Here is a 6,936-nt window from a genome sequence, read left to right on the forward strand (position 1 = left end):
ATCTTTTTAAACAACTTTTTAACTTTATCTTTTTCAAAAAGTCAAAAAATCCTAAAAGTCATTTGGCAAATTGAAAAGTCCTTTTCATTTTAACTTTTGGCCAAGAAGGAAATAAAGGCTAGACAAAAGACACGCATTCTTATCTTTTTAAGACTTTTTTACCCCTAACTGGGAAGAATTTCCAAGTCAGTCCATTCTATGAAGAGATATGCATGACTAGTTTCCCCCTAAGGGAAGAAGGGTCCGACTTGAGTCTCGAAAGCCATTTGGCTAGTAGAGCTAGATTAGAAGCCCATTACCCCAAGTTCACAAATATGTTAAATATGTTTGATAGTATGTATCTCCACACGTGGGGGTTCAACCTTAAAGAACCTACCATATGATACAACTCTTTTAGTTTTTAATACTTTATAAAAAACTATCACGTGTAGAACCAATAATCTAAATTATATATTAACTCTTTAATCTATAATAAAAATGCGCGTATGTGAGGTGTGCATGTATGTAAAACAAAGGGGTGCATATCTAAAATTATGATTAATAATCATATATCTTTTTATTAAATTACATGTCAATCCCGCTAGGTGCTTAAATTACAAGAATTTAGAGCTCACATATAAGCTTAACAAACATATCCAGATCCCTTATCGACGATCCTCCATTGACTGCCTTTTTAGCTGCTTGACTTAGCTCCTTCACTTTAACTCGTTCCAATATCTCCTCACTCATCGACTCATCCAACAATCGAGCCAACTCAACCGAGTCAGGCACATTATCAGGTCGACCCTCACAAGCTCGTTTCCCAACACTCAACTCGTCAACCAATAGCTTCTCATCTGCATATTGGTCAGCACCCATTGGCCACGTCAGCAACATCACACCCGCTGAAATTCCTTCCAACGTGGAATTCCACCCACAATGAGTCACAAATGACCCTACAGCCCGATGTCTCAATATGGCCAACTGTGGGGCCCACCCTTCGACTATGAACCCTCGATCACCCACCCGTTGTTTAAACGCCGAATCACTTCCTTTTGCACACAAAATAAAATTAACATTGCTAAGCTCAAGTGCACCCGTTAATGCACTCATTTGATTCTCGTTTAATGTGGTTCGACTTCCAAAACATATATACACAACAGACTCATCTGGTTTGTTGTCTAACCACGTGAGTAGCTCATGAGGTGGCGCCGCACTTGGCCCACCACGAGCGGTACCATCTTTAGGAAGTAATGGGCCAACGGCCCAAACCCGATCATGACCCATTTGTTTCTTCATGTGATCCATGTAGGTTTTCTCTAAGTCTTCAAATGTGTTGTACACAGACCCCCAACTAGTCATATTCGCCAACATTCCTTTCCTGAAAGACTCGTAATCCGGATCTCCTTTTTTAAAATTACGTGAGACTGTTGGCAACTGCCACATTTGAAACTCCGGCGAGCTAGGGATTTCCGGGAAAGAAACCAAGGAGTTATCATCTTTGTCGACACCATTATAGTCGTTATTCTCTGCCGCATCACGCCACATGGTTTGAATAATGGAAATACCAAAAACACCTGAAGGGTTGAACACCACGCGCCGGATGCCAAGTTGGGAAGCGAGTCCACTAGTCCACCCGAGAAAGAAGTCAGAGATGATGGCCACCGGCGGCGAAGGGTGGGATCTGAACCATTTAAGGATGGGATCGAACTGCTTCTGAGTGGAAATTACTTTGCTGATAAGGGGATGAGATGTTAGGTTGATTTCGGGATCAGGGGAGAGAAGCTTGTGGAGAGAAGTGGGGTGGGATGAGAGGAGAGGGTCAAGTAGTTGGAGGTTGAGGGGGGAGATGACGACGGTGATGGTTAGGCCACGGCGGAGGAGGGTGTCGGTGAGGTCGAGTAAGGGAATGATATGACCGGAGCTAGAAAAGGGGTAGACTAGTAAATGTGTTGAGTGAGTCATACTTAGTAAAGGTTTGATGATCTATCCAGGGAATAGAGAAAGTTGATATTTATAAGCTTAAAAAAACAAACGAAGTGGATTTATGATTAAAATCGTATGTCGACTACCGACTATATGGATAGATTGGTCGAACGTGGAGTCTTTGGTTGATGAAGATGTTTTACGTGGTTCGTTTGAATACTTAAAATTAGTAAATGTGTTCCCTGTTATTCTATTTAAAAAATGGAAACATTTAATTTAGAAGGTAACAAACATTGGTATGAAGAATGACGTGACGTCAGGGCTTACGTTTACTCTCTATAAATAATCACTTGAGTTGATGATAGAGGGAGGAAACCAGAGGACAGTTGACATTGAATTCCTCTTGTGGGTCCATCAGCGTCGTGGTTTTGGTCTTTTCGATATTTTGGAATTTGGATCATGTCGACTGTTGTACAAAACTGCAAAACAACTTCAAAGCTCATTTTTATATTGTATTTAGATTTTAGGGTCTAACCTTTCCAACTCATTTCATCGATTGGAGTTAATTTATAACCAAATCGACTCATTTATAGGTAAAGGGGTTGAATTGTCATTATCTGTAATACAAAATCTTTCTAATTTTCCAATTTGAAATTAACCCTTTTTATTTCCAAAACCAAAGTTTGGGTCTTTGGGAGAGGTTGTTATATATTTCATTTCGTTTATATTAAGAAGTATTTTAGATAACATAACTCCAAAATCATGGTTAATTACTTCTGTATAGTTGTATACAACGTAACATTTTTATTTTATCGTGTATTAAATATATTATACGAGGTTAATTTTTAGACTTCATGCCGGTCGATTAAGGAAGTGTTATTGCCATTTTGAAATTTGAATGATTGGTTAAATCAAAGATTAGGATTCAAAATATTTGAAGGTAATAACTTTTGTGGTAAGTCATGTGCATATGTTGCTATCCAGGGGTTTCGTGCATACATCAACTAACACGTGAATTCCGTATATTTATATCACAAATGTTTACTTTACTCCTTTCACTCAGAAAAAGAGGTGCACAAATAATTTGACAAGGAAAATCCAACAGGATGCATTTAATGTAACACCGGGTTAGTAAAAATTATTTTAATATGAAATATATCAAGTGTTAGGATTCTTGCTTTCACTTAACGAGGGAACGGAGTGGGTGGAAATGATATTTTTGAGCTGGAGGTTAAGTCGGGGAACAATACCTTATTCTGGTATGATCCCTGGTTAAGTTCAGGGATTCTAAAAGAAAAATACCCTACTCTATTTGAATTGGATGCGCAGAAAAAATGTAGTGTTGCTGACAGAATCTCGGGATCAACCTTCACTTGGTGCTGGAAGTCTCAGCCCTCAGACCTGGGCCTTGGACCTGCTGTTCAAGCTCTCATCGCCGATCTATCTGGGATTCAGCTAGCCCAGGGAGCAGACCGATACAATTGTAAGCTGACTGGAGATGGAATGTACACTGTTAGTTCAGTTCGGAAGGTCCTTGATATTAACCTCAGCTCAGCTAATGGCCACTCAATTATTAACTGGTACAAGGTTGTACCCATTAAAGTTTCTGGTTTTATTTGGAGGGCTGTGCAGGGTAGAATTCCGGCTGCTGTTGAGTTAGAGTCGAGGGGTATTTTGGTCAATTCTCTCCTATGTAGTTTGTGTATAGGGCAGCAGGAAAGTGTCGACCATGTTCTCATTTGTTGTCCGTTTGCTCATGAAATCCGTGAGAATATTATGAGATGGTGCGGAGTCTCACTAAACCATCGATCATTACAAACTACGGCGGAGTTACTTCAGTCAATTTCGGCGTGGGGAAGCTGCCCCAAGAAAAGGAAACGGCTTACAATTATTATCTATGGAATGCTATGGTGCATATGGAGATACAGAAACAAACGGTTGTTCAGCAATGAAGGTGTTTCCTTGCTTTAGGGGATTAGTGGCATTAAAACTATGGTTTTCCATTGGTGTAAACATAGAGGTAGTAAAACGATGTGTAATTGGGAGGAATGGGTTGTATCTCCATTATCTGGTTTGTAAAATTTGTACTCTTGTATTTTGTTTCCGGGATCCTTATCTAGTTACTTGCTAGGTAAGGCTCTCCCTTTTAATGAATTTGTCGTTTCCAAAAAAAACTTAACGAGCATGATGGACACTACATGATTATTATATATATATATATATATATATATATATATATATATATATATATATATATATATATATATATATATATATATATATATATATATTGCTTTCACTTAACGAGCATGATGGACACTACATGATTATTATATATATATATATATATATATATATATATATATATATATATATATATATATATATATATATATCCGGTAAGAAATTTTTTTTTGGTAGGAAGATAAGAATTTTTTTTTCGATATATTTTTTTGACGAACAAAAAAATGAATCACTAGATGAATCACAAGAAAAAATTCTCAAAAAAACATCTTTATGATTCATTTTTAAGTAAATTAAGAAAAAATTCATTTTTATGACAATTTTAGTGAATAACAACAAAATCATTATATAAATGAATCATCAAGATGTTTTTTTGAGAATTTTTTTCTTGTGAATCATCTTACAAATGAATTATCTAATGATTCATTTTGTTTGTTCGCGAAAAAAATATGTAGAAAAAAAACTTCTTACATTCCTACCAAAAATTTTCTTCTTATTTGATCTTTTATATATATATATATATATATATATATATATATATATATATATATATATATATATATATATATATATATATATATATATATATACACACTACTTTATAATGAATACATAATTGTGGAGCCCATAATTTTTAAGACAAAGTATTAAAAACAAGGAGAAGAAATCTTAGCCATTTAATTATGTTTTAATGGTATAGATTGTGATCCGTGTGAATAGGTATTACCCAATCAAAATTAATTATTGAATATGAAATAGATACAGGATCGCTAGATGGGCAGATACAGATACAAGATACCAATTGAATACCCGTCCACACATCTCTTCTCTCATACTCTCTCCATTTTCAAAATTCAAAACAAAAAAATCTCTCCTTTTCGTCTTCCCTCAAAACCTAAAGCTAGCCACCAACCTCCCTATCACCACCACCATCATCGTTTCTCATCCGTCTCCCCTTTTATGCCTCCCTGTCCACTCAAACAACACCAAATATCGCCGCCGTCACCACCATCATACCACCTTTGAAGAACCACACATGCATCTTTTAGTCACATACGGTTTACCACTATAGTCTCCCCCCCCCCCCCCATGAATTTCTCGGGATTCTCGGGAATCTTGGGAGTGAAAAACCTTCCTTCGGAACTTAGATATGAAGACCGGGACTTCGGGATGGATTTGGGGGATTTAAACGCAGAGCTTCGACACGAGAGAGAGAGAGAGAGAGAGAGAGAGAGAGAAGAAGAAGAAGAAGAAATGAGCACTGGAATCCAACACCTTCGGCTGCTATTTATAGCCCAAATTTGGTCACCACGTCGTGGTACACCTCACCACGTCGTGGTGAGGGATTCTATCCTCTTCCATAGACGAGATGTTTGCTGACGCACTTGGCACCCATCAATCACTATACCACATCGTGGCGTCTGCACCACGTCGTGGTGGGCCTGATAGCCTCGGATTTTGGGCCGAAAACTTGTAAAATTCGTAGCTTCCGCATACGAGCTCCGTTTTTAACGTTCTTTATATCCACGCGTAGGTGAAATTATGCTCTACAACTCTCATTTAAACTCCGTCGGCAAATTTTGGCTTTATTTGTATTTTTATTTATTTTTAACGGGCCGGGACACAAAAAGTCTGTTAAAAATCCATAACTTCCTCATGTGAGGTCCGTTCTCATCAGACTTTATACCGTTGTGCTAGTATTGTTGATATCTTCAATTCTCATTTAGGTTGTATTGGCTAAAAATTCTCTCGATCTCTATTTCGAGTATTTTACTGTCTGTTGCTATATTCAGAACTTGGAAAAATCATAACTTTCTCATACAAAGTCAGATTTGGACAGGGTACGGATTAGATCAAATAGGAAATAAAAGTATGTAATAGATAGCAATTGATCTATTTGTACTTTGAAGGGCAACAAAGAATGGGCCCTGTTTTTTTATTACTATATGTTCCATTAGTAACATTCCTTTGTAGCGTCATTGTGTATTTTAGTTGTGTTTAGTCTTTCCCGGTTAGAAATCATATAGGAATTTTTTAGAAATGGATTTATTTGATTGGTTCATCAATAGTGTTCGGCCAGAATCCCTTTTTGACTCTGGACCATGGATTCTACTATTATTAGTGAGCAATACAATAATGGAATATTTCTAGCATAAAGATAAGGGACATAATTAACATGGATATAGTAAGTCTCGCTTGGGCTGCTTTAATGGTAGTCTTTACATTTTCCCTTTCACTCGTAAGTCTCGCTTGGGCTGCTTTAATGGTAGTCTTTACATTTTCCCTTTCACTCGTAGTATGGGGAAGAAGTGGACTTTAGAAGGACTACTAATTTAGTTTAGGAATGAAATGGTATCAATTGTTTTATAGATCGTTCTGCAACGCATTTTTTATTTTTTATTTGAATTGAAATAATTTTCAAATCAAAATTTATTCATTTCGAAATTCCATTGGATTCTAGTGGAGAAATGTATTATATAACAGCAAAACAATTATTTCAGAAAGAAAGAGAATTGGGTCCTACGTTAATTCCATATATGGATTAATCACTACATATATTGAAGATAGAAGCTAATATAGTATACCAACTTTATTAGAAAGTAAAGTACAACTTTATACACTACTATAACACTAATAGAGAGTATGGTAAGAAATTTCTTACCATACTCTCGGATCTCATAGAATACCGCTCATTATAGCCCGTTGATTTCATTTAAAACGCAAAAAAATAATTCTTTTGATTTGATTTCTTCAACTATTGATAAGAACTCAGAAGTCAAGTTTCAT

At 36.5% G+C, this 6,936-nt stretch overlaps 1 pseudogene; it reads right to left on the reverse strand.

Moving 5' to 3' along the window:
- Positions 1 to 522: 522 nt before the first annotated feature.
- Positions 523 to 2,094, reverse strand: LOC144997646 (flavonol 3-O-glucosyltransferase UGT89B1 pseudogene; annotated as a pseudogene).
- Positions 2,095 to 6,936: the final 4,842 nt, after the last annotated feature.

Source organism: Lactuca saligna, chromosome 5 (genome assembly GCF_052625555.1).
Source record: "Lactuca saligna cultivar CGN05327 chromosome 5, ASM5262555v1, whole genome shotgun sequence".
Classification (NCBI taxonomy): Eukaryota; Viridiplantae; Streptophyta; class Magnoliopsida; order Asterales; family Asteraceae; genus Lactuca; species Lactuca saligna.